The following is a 12,619-nucleotide window of genomic DNA, read 5'->3' on the forward strand; positions in this document are numbered from 1 at the left end:
ACAGCCCAAAAGTTTATTTTTGTTAATTTTTTTTTCATTTATAGGACTGTAAATCAATAAAACATTCAAAATGAATTACAAACTGATTGCAGATTAATAACAATTAGGCTACTGTAAATAACTCTTTTAATTAATTTGTCAAATCGGTTTAATCAGCCTTATTGCATGATACCATATGGAATACTTGAATTGAATCTTTCAATTGCAACATTATTCTCACCAAATAGGCTATTACTTTGTCTCTTTTTGGGATGTGAAGCAAAGAAGAAAAACTTGAGACTTATATGCATACACTTACTATAAAACAATGCTTCAATTAAAAAAAACTTAAAATTCTCATATCTGAAACTTTATCCCATTTCCCGTTTTTACTTGATAGATTACTGATGATGTCCCTTCAAAGATGGCCGACGCATCAACTCGTGCACAAGCTGCACAAATGTATGGCGATTCGCGTTTGTTTTTGCCGCCATCTTGTGTCTCATTAGTAAACGATTGGATTGAACAATCACCTGAGATTATTTTAAACTTTGTATAGTGTCCGAATTCGTGCTATACAGTTGTTGTTTTTTTTACTCTACATAAGTCTGACTAATGGCTGTAAAGTTCATACAGGTAAGAACAGTTCCTTCCTGGTTTTATTTTCATTTAGTTGGTTGTAATTTAATGTCATTAGACATTGTTTTGGGTTGAAGACCCATGGAACACCAGTTTACCTATTAATCAAAAGGTTAAAGCATCTGAGACTTGAAATGAGTGAAAGTTGTAAATGTAAATGAACGTAAATAATCAAATCTTTGCTTTGAGTAGAATGACTACTAATAATTCTGTGAAAAAGCAGCTAATGTCTGATGTTGTAGTCACTCCAGATGTAGGCCTGTTTCTTCTTTGTCTTTGTTGACACATGCACAAAAAGAAATCCTTTATAATTTCTGTACCTGGCAGAGAATGTTTCTATTGTCTTGAGCCTTATAAGACTTAGGCCTACCTGGCACTATAATCACTGCACTGTCTGCCCTACTGATTTTTCTTTTTCATTCATCATCTACATGACAGCAGAGACTGTGTGCAAACCTAATCCTTGTTATTAATGCAGACTTGGTGATCAGTACCTTCAATGTCTAGATTTAGGGTCTTCTGGCACAACGGTGTATTTTTCCATCATTAAAAGACGTGTTGGTTCTGTCACTTCATTTGAGAAATATGATTTGGAGTTTGGTATGGCAGCTGGCAGTAGTTTTGAGGGATACAGAATTCAGTGTTGTGTGGCAATTGGCAGTAATTTTGAGGGAAAGGAATATGACACATTAATATATTGCTTTCCTTCAAGACTATTTTGAGGTTGTGCCGTGTATTTCTGTCAACTGGCAGTGAAAACGCCGTCATTGGAACATTTGTGAAGATCCGAGCAAGGCACCAGGGCAGGATTTATAAGTCACTCAGCTGTTAACATATGAATATCAGACTTTGCTGTGGTTGCAAAATTTATTGGACATAATAACTCAGCATCATAGATCAGATTATTTATTGTTACTTTTATTTATTTAATAAATACATAAATATACCTGTAAGAAAAAATATTATATTTGCATATTTTTGCTTCTGAAATAATTTAGTTTTAATTTCCATCAGAAAGTAAAAATCAAATGTGGCCATATTTTGAAAACACAGAGTTCAGATGAAAGGCCAAAGCAGCATATCCAGTTGTTATAAACAACATAAAGCAAACATTTTAGTTAAGACAGAAAAATGGATAAATAAACTCGGAAAACTTGACCACCCATGTAAATATTGAAAACAGTTTGGAAAGGTTATTTTGTAAGAATGCATTCAAGCAAATATTAGCATGTCTCCTTTTACCCTTAAACAGTCAAGTTCTCGACCTGAAACATTTTCTAATTACATTACACTCAGCGGCCACTTTATTAGGTACAATTGTTTCTAATCTGCCAATGGCAGCAACATGGTCAAGACAATCTGCTGCAGTTCAAACAGAGCATCAGAATAGGGAAGAAAGGGAGTTTAAATGACTTTGAATGTGGCATGGTTGTTGGTGCGTGACGGGATGGTCTGAGTATTTCAGAAACTGATGATCTACTGGGATTTTCACGCACAACCATTTCTAGGGTTTACAGAGATTGGTAAAAAAATTAATAATTCTGTGAGCGGCAGCTCTGTGGGCGGAAAAGCCTTGTTAATGTTAAAGGAGAAGGGCCAGACTGGTTGGAGCCGATTGAAAGGCAACAGTAACTCAAATAACCACTCATTACAACCAATGTATGCAGAAGAGCATTTCTGAACACACAACTGTCGAACCTTGAGGCGGATAGGCTACAGCAGCAGAAGACCACATCGGGTGCTACTCCTGTCAGTTAAGAACAGGAAAATGAGGATACAATTCACACAGGCTTTACAAATCTGGACAATAAAAAACTGGAAAAACGTTGCCTGGTCTAATGAGTCTCGATTTCTGCTGCGACATTCAGATGGTAGGATTAGAATTTGGTGTCAGCATCATGAAAGCATGGATCCATCCTGCCTTGTATCAATGGTTCAGGCTGGGGGTGGTAGTGTAATGGTGTGAGGGATTTTTTCTTGGCACACTTTGGGCCCATTATTATCAATTAAGCATCATGTCAATGCCACAGCCTACCTGAATATTGTTGCTGACTATGTCCATCCCTTTATGACCACGGTACCCATCTTCTGATGGCTACTTCCAGCAGGAAACAGGATCCAGCAAGTAATAAAGCACCCCAGACTGGTTTCTTAAACATGACAATGAGTTCACTATACTCAAATCGGCCTCCACATTTACCAGATCTCAATCCAATAGAGCACATTTAGGATGTGGTGGAACAGGAAATTTGCATCATGGATGTGCAGCCAACAAATCTGCAGCAACTGTGTGATGTGATCATGTCAATATGGACCAAAATCTCTGAGAAATGTTTCCAGTACCTTGTTGAATCTATGCGATAAAGGATTAAGGCAGTTCTGAAGCCAAAAGTGGGCCCAACCGGTACTTGTAGGTGTACCTAATGAAGTGGCCAGTTAGTGTATTTTCGAACATATTCATGCACACTAAGTATTTGACTTAAAGCATTTAAGTTTTATTAAATTATGTTATGCTGTATTTGCACAATTCTGCTGTTTTTGTGCAAACATAAAGCAAAACTGGTTAAAAGGCGTGCACGTGCAGTTGTGTATGTATGTACACTAATAGTGTGTGTGTGTGTGTTTCTCGCTTTACGCTTTGTTGCATCAGTGATGATAAGCTTTTTCCTCTTGTCTTCTGGCCTGAGCTCTTGTGACATCATCATTCATCGCCATCAAGATCACTGGGTCCAACGTGGGTGGGCTGGACTAGGCCAACATCTGCAGGCAGAAAGCTTCCAGGACTCTTTTCATCTTTCTTCTGTCTCATTCTCTTTTTTTCTTTTTCTCTTAATTTTCTGTTTCACTGAGTTTATATCAAATCAGAAGACATTTCTGTTCAAGCACTGGGCAAATGTCTGATGGCTTACTTTGTTAAAACTGGTTTAATGTATTCATTGAGTAATATGTGAGGTCTATTTTATTGATTATTATATTGTTTTTAATCTTTGTGACAATTTATTTATATACTTGACTGCATGCAAAATAAGATGCGCCAAACACAGACATGCAAGAAGATTTATTCCGAGATTCTTCATCCAAGACATTCTGAAACAATACATGAAAGCAAGCATAAACAATTAGTTCATTCATTTTCCTTTAGCTTAGTCCCTTATTTATCAGGGGTCACCACAGGAATAAATCGCCAACTATTCCGGCATATGTTTTATGCAGGAGATGCCCTTCCAGTCGCAACCCAGTACTGGAAACACCCATACACTCTTGCATTCACATATGCACTCATACACTAAGGCCAATTTTTATTACTCAATTCACCTATAGCACATGTCTTTGAACATAAACAATCTGTAGCGTTACTTTTAGTCATAACATGCATTGTTAACACAACTGTTTTGACATTCCTTGCAGTGCTTTGATGTTGTTACTCTGATGTGTCATCAGGTTTGGTTGTCCTATTGGTTCTTGAATTGGTGATCATTGTAGTTGAAGTCACATGAAGAAAAGTGTCTCAAATGATCTGAGCCTTGCAGAACTTTGTAGGAGGGATTTTTTTTATCACACAATAGCCATTAATCAGCTGTCGGTGAACATGCCAAACTAACGATCAAAGATCACAGATTTTAGCCTTGGATTATTGGAATCGTTAAAGTTTTAAGTAGAACCAAATTGTGGCTGAAATATACTTTGCGGCTGGAAGACTCGAGGCACTCCTCTTTAAATCGGGACATATATCAGCTTTGTGGTGCGTCATTTGTCATGTTGTGTTTGTGTGGTGTATAGGGGCACCATATGCTGATTTGCCAACTGTCATTAAATAGGAAAAAAGAAGGGCATGTTGATTTCATACAGTCAAGTGGACCATATAGTGTGTGCATGTGAATTATGAGCTTCTTGTTGAAACTGCATCCAAATCACACAGAGTCTGCCCAGCCTAAGGTATTCTTTTGTTTAGAACTCTGAAACTGTAGCATAGTTACTTGCTAGACAGCTGACTCAGCAGGCACATGTGATGAGAATGTTCTTGGTTATCTCTTTATCAAGGCCGCAAACTCTATTACAGTTTAGGTATCAAACAATCACATCTTGTAAATAATGTGTCGGATGCAGGAGAATAGGTTTGGAATAATGAGCTGAGTCACTTTGATACAGAGTTGACAACTGTCACGCATTCGGCGTGAGAGTCACGCAATTGACCGTATTCTCACGCTCTCACGCCACACATCACTTTTCTCACGCAGTAAAATCATCTCAGTTAAATATTTATTCCATTATAATGAAGACGGTTTTAAAGACTTTTATCATTATATAAAGATGTTATTCTCTATGTGCTACCGAACCAACACTGGTGAAAACAATGTAATCAAAAACAAACTGACGCATGCATGCAGAAAACATACCCGCACGCCTCTCTCAACGCTCCTGCTTGCGTTCCCTCTCCTGATATAAATACCGGTTGTGAACATGCATTTGGAAAAAAAAATATGTGCTGCTTATAGGTGCTGCTTATGCCTTGTGCTACAGGTGTTGTGCCGAGAAACGCATCCCTGCAGTAAGATGCACCCCTTTCAAACTTTTATTGAGATTCTCAGTCTACATAAAAAACAATGTAGGCCATAATTGATTAAAACGTACTGTGAATATCTTGATGGATAAAGCAAAAACAACAAGTGAAACGCATTTTAAAACGCACTAGGTTTACAATAAATGTAAAAAAAAAAAAGAATTCTGTAACCTTCTGCAAGGGAAAGGTTTACTCCCACTGGTTCACTCTCATAATGCTGGTATTAAAAAAATGTAAATTTAAGTTAATAGATTCACATTTCAGAAGGGGTGCATTTTATGGCAGAGGTAACAGCCTTTTATGTACAGTTGTCGGCACGCAGTGAGTTTTGGAAGTCATCAAAACGTCAGGAAGTTTTGACTTAATAAACCTAATTCTTAGCTATGAGTCGGGTCTAAGACAACACACAACAGATGATTTTACAAAACATATTTTTTGCGTACTATACTATCTAGAGAATTTCATTCTAATGAAGTAAATTTTAATTCATTCATTTTCCTTGTGGGGGCGTGGTTTGAGTCATAGGGCGGGGCAAAAGCCCTGCTTTGACTAGAGTCAGAGCAATAATGAAACTGATAGGCTTGTTGGTTGCAGAGGTCACAAACCGGCATATTTTGTTCATGTTGACATTTACGGTGGCCGAGAGAGATTAACGTGCTGCAATTTAAGAAAACGGGTTCAGTTACAAAAAACACCAGCAAATAGAGAAAAGATCCTCATTAGTTTGACAGCACACATGATGCAAATCGTCACAAAGCAAACATTTTTTAAAAATACGCTACATTTTTCCAGAAGATGTAAAATGTAACTAATGTAGGATATTTAGGGTATGGATATTAAGGCTAATAAATACTAAAGGCACAGAAATCGGCATACTAAAATAAACAAACAAAAAACTCACCTTTCAAAGATCACCTACAACTTCACTGAGCAATAGAGTGGAGGAACTATGATGTCAATATGTTTGCAAAAACACGGAAACGAGTTAGCATTTCAGCAATTCCAGTTCTCTCTCCCCAAAGTCGATAAGTTTTTTTGAATGAATAAACAAACTCAAGATACTTTCACGCTTTATTCTACAACATAAAACGCATCAGTTACATCACACTCTTGATTTAAAAAAAATAATGTATGCTTGTTTTAAAAGACGGTTGCTATCAAGTTGCTAAATGGAACTACAGGCGATGTCAGAGACATGATACGTCATCCATCTAAACTAGTCTATAATGCAGTCTTCGAAAAGCCTATATGGAAAAATCTTAAAGGGATTTTATTGAGGGAACAGTTTTGTGCTAGCAGCCGATTGGCCTACAAGGTGACGTCATAGTTCCTCCACTCTATAGTTGCTGCACAGCGTCACATTTTTGGGTCCCCTTGAAATATTTCCATTGTGTTCTGTTCTTTTTGTGTTGTTAGAAAATGCAGTCTGTTTCATTAATTTGTTTGCGTTGTTGCATAATGTTTCATTAATTTGTTTGCGTTGTGAGAAAATGCAGCACATTTTTTTAAGCCTATGCTTTGTGAGGATTTGCAGCACGTGAGCTGTCAAACGGATGAAAATCTTTCCTTAATTTGCTGGTGTTTTTTGTAATTGCAAATGTTTTTTTTTTAATTGCAGTACGTTAAGCTCTCTCGGCCACCATACATATTTGACACAAGCTACCTACCCAACAGTCTTCCAGACAAGTTAATACTTACACGCACATACGCACAGTGGAAGAAAGAAATTGTGTGATTACAGGAGTCGTGAGCCTTGTCTTTACATCACATGCGATCTTCCCGTATACAGTGCAAGTTAATATCATGCTGTAATCACAAAGAAGTATTGCAAAGATAATGATGTTCCCTGTTTGGATTGGTTGTGACACTGCAAAAAATTTGCATGAATAATATGATGAGGAGTTCATAGGGTTAGCCTGGCCTTCAGATTCCGCATGTAGTTCAGCATCTGTGGGATCTTGGAGTTCAAGAAGTTCGATCTCCAGCTCGCAGCCTACAAAAGGGAAAGGATTTGCAGATAATGTCTTTGTAAGATCCACCAGAGTCCATGCCTTCATGTGTCAGTGCTTTCTTGGCAGCATGAATGTATATGAGCTGATAGAAAATAACCTATTAGACCATTATATTGGAAATTTAAAACCAACATTTCTTGAATTAAGATAAATTTATGTCTACACATTCATACGGATTTAATTTTAAGGACTGATCAATAAATTATTTTACCAGTTTATCATGAGATGCCGAGCAGCTGTGAGATCAAGCATCCTGGAAGCGGGAATTTTTGCAGGCTTTTACAGTAATAAAATCAGTCTAAAATCTTTTTTTTTTTTTGCAACATATGGACCATAATAGAAAAATCATGTGCTTGTAAACATGGTCATTCTTTATAGAAACCTTTACCCAAACATTAGTTATTAGATTTAAACCATTTTTGTGAAAAATCAATCGTAAAACAGGGAGTAGAGTGGAAAGCTAAAACAAGCTTTATGTAGCAGATCTTTTTTTAATGTACTTTTCCCATAGTACAGTCACAGTGCCCCACGGTCATTGGTGAAGTCTATAAGCTGCTTTGTGAAGCCGCTTTTAAGTGCTGCGAACCCACTTATCCTCTGTATCTTGGGTAATGATGAGACTACTCATCACGGCAAATGCACGAGACTGTTTTTTGTTGTTGCAGACATTTGATCCAGGAAGAGAGGAAATGCAGTTGAAAAAACAGCACTATTTGTTCCTCATTAAGTATTATGTGTCAGCGCTGTGTGTATGGAACCACATGACACCACTGTTTCTCGCCCTGTGACCTCATGTTTGGAGCCATGCCTTTCTTTGGCTATCTGTATTGCATCACTCTCTGAAACTTGTCTGAATGGGATCATGGCACAATGAGACCGTGGCTCTTTTCTTTTTTCGCCCCATTAAAATAGGGGTATAACTGTTGTCACTCTTGCTCCATAGAGATGAGAGTAATCCATCTTTTTTATCCCTGCCAGGAAAGACATCCGTTGGCTTGCCAGTTATAGTCAGTCCTCTGTTTACACCTAACATTAAAGCTTAAGGAAGCCTCTAGTTTGTATGCAGTTAGAATGATGCATATTTTGTTTTCATTACAGTTTACATAATCTAAGCATGTAGCCTGCTTATTTTGAGTACAATATAAGTGGAGTTGTGTTCTCCATGCTGTCACTCTCTACACACGGTGTACATGTGACCATCAATTCCAACCCAGGTTATTGGAAATACGTGCTTAGGACTACATTTTTGAGAACCAACATACAGTTGAAATCAGAATTATTAGCTCCCCTTTGATTTTTTCTTTTTTTAATATTTCCCAAATTATGTTTAACAGAGCAAGAAAATTTTCACATTAATATTTGTTCTTCTGGAGAAAGTCTTATTTGTTTTATTTTGGCTAGAATAAAAACAGTTTTTAATTTTTTAAACACCATTTTAGGGGCAAAATTATTAGCCCCTTTAAGCTATATTTTTTTCGATAGTTTACAGAACAAACTGTCATTATACAATAACTTGCCTAATTACTCTAACCATTCTAGTTAACCTAGTTAAGCCTTTAAATGACACTTTAAGCTGTATAGAAGTTTCTTGAAAAATATCTAGTCAAATATTATTTACTGTCAGCATGGCAAAGATAAAATAAATCAGTTATTAGAGATGAGTTATTAAAACTATTATGTTTAGAAACATGTTGAAAAAAATCTTCTCTCTGTTAAACAGAAATTGGGGAAAAATATAAACAGGGGCTAATAATTTAGGGAGGTAATAATTCTGACTTAGGCCAGTCACGATATCTATTTTTTGTTGTATGATATATTGCACCAAAATATATTACAATAAACAATATTATTGTAATATTAAGACCTTTTTATGTCACTCATTATATAATGCCAGAATGCCAATATAATATCATCACCATGCAAGTACACTCTTCCATAGAACATATATTTCATTATTTTTAATATTTCATTTATACCCTAAATAAATAATAATAAATGTTAACAAAAAAGTAAGCAAGATAAAAAAGAAACAGGCTGCGATAACTGCTACTTGATCAATTTTCAGTTGTATTATTTTAAAATAATAAAGTAATTTATTGTAAGTACTATAGTATTTTTTAACCATACTGTCATCCCCAATATATCCAATCAGCTTAAATGTTGATAGAATTGTTTTTTTATGTATGGCCGATATTTATTACATCACCAAAAATGATTGAGGTCATGTCCATGTGTTGTGCGATAAGTCGATCTATGGATTATTGTGACAGGCCTAATAAACATTTTTTTTTCATATATTATACCACATTGATATTGACTGACCAACCCACCCCCTTACCTAAACCCAACCAATAGTGTTTCAAAAGCAAGCTAGAAAAGAAAAGCCATCTCTGTGTGCTTTTACTGTGACCTTACGCTGATTTTTGTGGGTTTCGTTTTACCTCGTTTATGAAATTGTGCTTCGCTGGACTCTTAACTCCAGTCTGCTCCACTCCACACCGCCTCCCAAATCTAGTGTCATTTGTTGTGATCTACTGAACAAACCAAGCACAATGGAAAAGCCCTGTAGCATTCATTTCACATATAAAATGCAAAATATGTACTCAGCACATAATTCTCGGTTCTCAAAAATGAACACCAGGGCACATTTTCTGCCAATGAGCCTGTGTTGACAAATTCAAAAGTAAAACCAAGTATGCATTTAAAAGCAGCTCCTTCCTTTATTTGTGGTTTATACACTATATCATTATATTAAATATAATTGCGTTACTTTGATTTGAATGAGTATGCAGAAAAGTCAAGTACACAAGCGGTGCATGTAAGTACAATGACTGGGGAGTAAAGTATTGTTTAGACGTTTTTTTAATGCTTTGTCAATATTTTATATCCACTAAGGGATACATTCTCGAAAAGGAAGGTTATATTAAATAAATCTAAAAACAATTGGCCTAAGTGCTAGAAATTGTTTTTCAAAATGACAAAAGGTAAACTAACAACTGGGGAGCATTCAGTGTGTATTGTGGAAATAAGTGTCCACAATGTTAGTGACCAACTCTGAGATTTCTCTTCTAGTGTAAGAGTTCTCAGAGTAAATCAGTTCATTCTTCTCTTTATTTCTGCCATTTACAAATCATCATTGAAGACATTTATCCAGTCAGGATGTATTATTTGATTAAAAGATTAAAGGAATAGTTCACCTAATACATTTTCTGAAGTTAAGTGTTGTTTTTTGTGATTTCTTCCGGCAACTGTTATACCTGGATTCACAAGTTGAGTTATGATGTATGAAGTGGGCTAAATGGGAAGCTGAGTTAACAATTTATATCCATACTTTCTATATTTATTAATTTGGAATTTATTAATCCACTGAGTCATGGATTACATTTAGAAAGCTGGATGTGCTTTTTAGAGCATCAAAACTGGGCACCATTCACTGCCATTACCAACAAGGGAAGAGCCAAGATGTTGTTAGTCCAATTTTGTTTGAATGAAAGAAGAAATAATTTAGGGTGAAATACTTTAGGGTGAAAAATTTACCAGATTATTTTATTATTTTATTTTGTGAATTCATTGAAGATCTAATTTCCGACGCATCAAAAAAAAAAAAAAAAGAAGAAGCAAATTTAGATTTTAAATAACCATAATTTTCTGTGACTTTTCAATTTTGTATTGATTGTTTACAAAGGGTTTACCGCAGTTTAAAGTCTGTCCTAGAGTCTTTTTACTTTGAGTGTTTTTGCTTAGTTTTTATTTTTTTAAGAGACCCTGAAAACTTATTTAGGAACTTGTACAATAGTATTACTGACACTTTCAAGGAAATTTTACTTAAAAAAACAAAAACATGTTAAACCACATTTTTAGGACTGTTACAAAACATCAGACATCATAATTAGCTAACTCAGCCTCAGCTTGGTCAAAACCTGTTTGTTTGTTTTGTTTTGTTTTTGTTGAAAACTAAAGAAGATATTTTGAAGAATGTTGGAAACCAGTAGCTATTAACTTCTTGCCGTTTATTAATTTTTTTATATTGTTGATGTTGATGGCAGTGGTTTTGAGTATTTCAAAATATCTTCTTTTGTGTTCAACAGAAGAAAAATCAAGTCATAAAGTCTGCAATTACTTGAGGAAAGGGGTGGAGGTGGTGGGTGGGTGTGGGGGGTGATTTTTTTAAAAGCTTATAAAATTAAAAAAAAAAAAAAAGAACGAACAGACCAGCACTAAAAATGCTGTTATTTAAAAACAAATACTCCAAAAATGTAGTTAAGACTATTGCTATTGTTCTTAGTGAATTTCTTACTTCCCTTGCAATTTAGGCTTAAACACTTATGTGTGAGTAATGTATGTATTCACAGGACCATACTGTAGAAATCTGATCTCAAGTGGTCAACGGAGACTCAAGATAAATGTTACTACTACCAGGTTTAAATGGTGTTATCTTCACTGACCACACATCTTTACAGCAGGTGTAAACAAGGCCTTTTTGAAGAGCCAAACCATTAAGTAAAAAGCTGTGATGTTTACATGTCTGACACTTGCAGCTGGTCAAACGGTTAAGAAAAAAAGCCTTAAACCTGATCTGTTCGAAGAGTCTCTGGTTTCAGACGGATCTGAGGTCAGCTAACCTGCTCACCTCACCCAACCTTGCTATCCACACTGATATTTATGAAAAGACCCAGACGGAGAAAAGTGAACCCTAACACCTCATTAGAGTGTTTTTTAAGGTTTAGGAATGTGTTCAAAGATTGCATTCAGAAAATATTTGCAGTATTGCCTAGAATAGATCTATTCTACAGTGAAAATCAACAACAACAAAAAAGTTATTTATTATTTTTAATTAAAATATTTTATTAAAAAAAGTGCAATCTTCTTTTGAGGTTTTTAGTTTTAGTTGTGATTCATATACTATGTTAGTAGAACAAAAAAAAATAGGTTAACAGAATAACCATTTCAAGACACTGAAACCTTTTTTTTCCAAAAAGAATCAGAATGAAAATGAGAAATAATCAGAATGAGAATGAGCAGGAAGTGCACAGAACCATGCTTAGAATGAGAATTCTGCACATCTTTTTTTTCATAATCTTAGTTCATTCTTCAATTTTGTTCGAAGTATAAGGTGTTTAGTGCCCTGCAAAGTGGACAACATAAGAAATTCGGTCATAATTCCAGTTTGAAAGAAGCTTGTTCAGTTTAAATGGTGTTAATTGTGTGAGGTGTGACTTTTTTACAAATCTCCTGATTACAATTGAAATAGCCCTTCACATGTTTGTAACAAGTTTTGCCTGCAGACACTGCATAGAGCTTCAAGTTCAGCAGAGTAGTACTTTAAGTTCAGCCGGTTGCCTGGAGAGCAGTGAATACTCTGTAGGGAGCTTGTCAAACTGAACATTTCTTCATGGAGCCGTCTTCTAAAGAGATCTAAATCTGGTCT

At 35.6% G+C, this 12,619-nt stretch overlaps 1 protein-coding gene across 2 annotated transcripts in view; it reads left to right on the plus strand.

Moving 5' to 3' along the window:
- The first annotated feature begins 238 nt into the window (after positions 1-238).
- The window catches only part of meox2b (mesenchyme homeobox 2b), a 99,590-nt gene continuing 87,209 nt past the window's right edge, over positions 239-12,619 (plus strand). The window contains exons 1-2 of one of the 2 annotated variants that reach the window (XM_087294745.1): positions 242-615; positions 6,798-6,910. The gene's annotated coding sequence lies outside the window, so the exon portion shown is untranslated. Of the gene's footprint in view, positions 616-6,797; positions 6,911-12,619 lie in introns of both variants that reach the window. The other variant, XM_087294744.1, reaches the window with a different exon arrangement.

Source organism: Danio rerio, chromosome 19 (genome assembly GCF_052040795.2).
Source record: "Danio rerio strain M-AB ecotype USA chromosome 19, GRCz13ab, whole genome shotgun sequence".
Taxonomy (NCBI): Eukaryota; Metazoa; Chordata; class Actinopteri; order Cypriniformes; family Danionidae; genus Danio; species Danio rerio.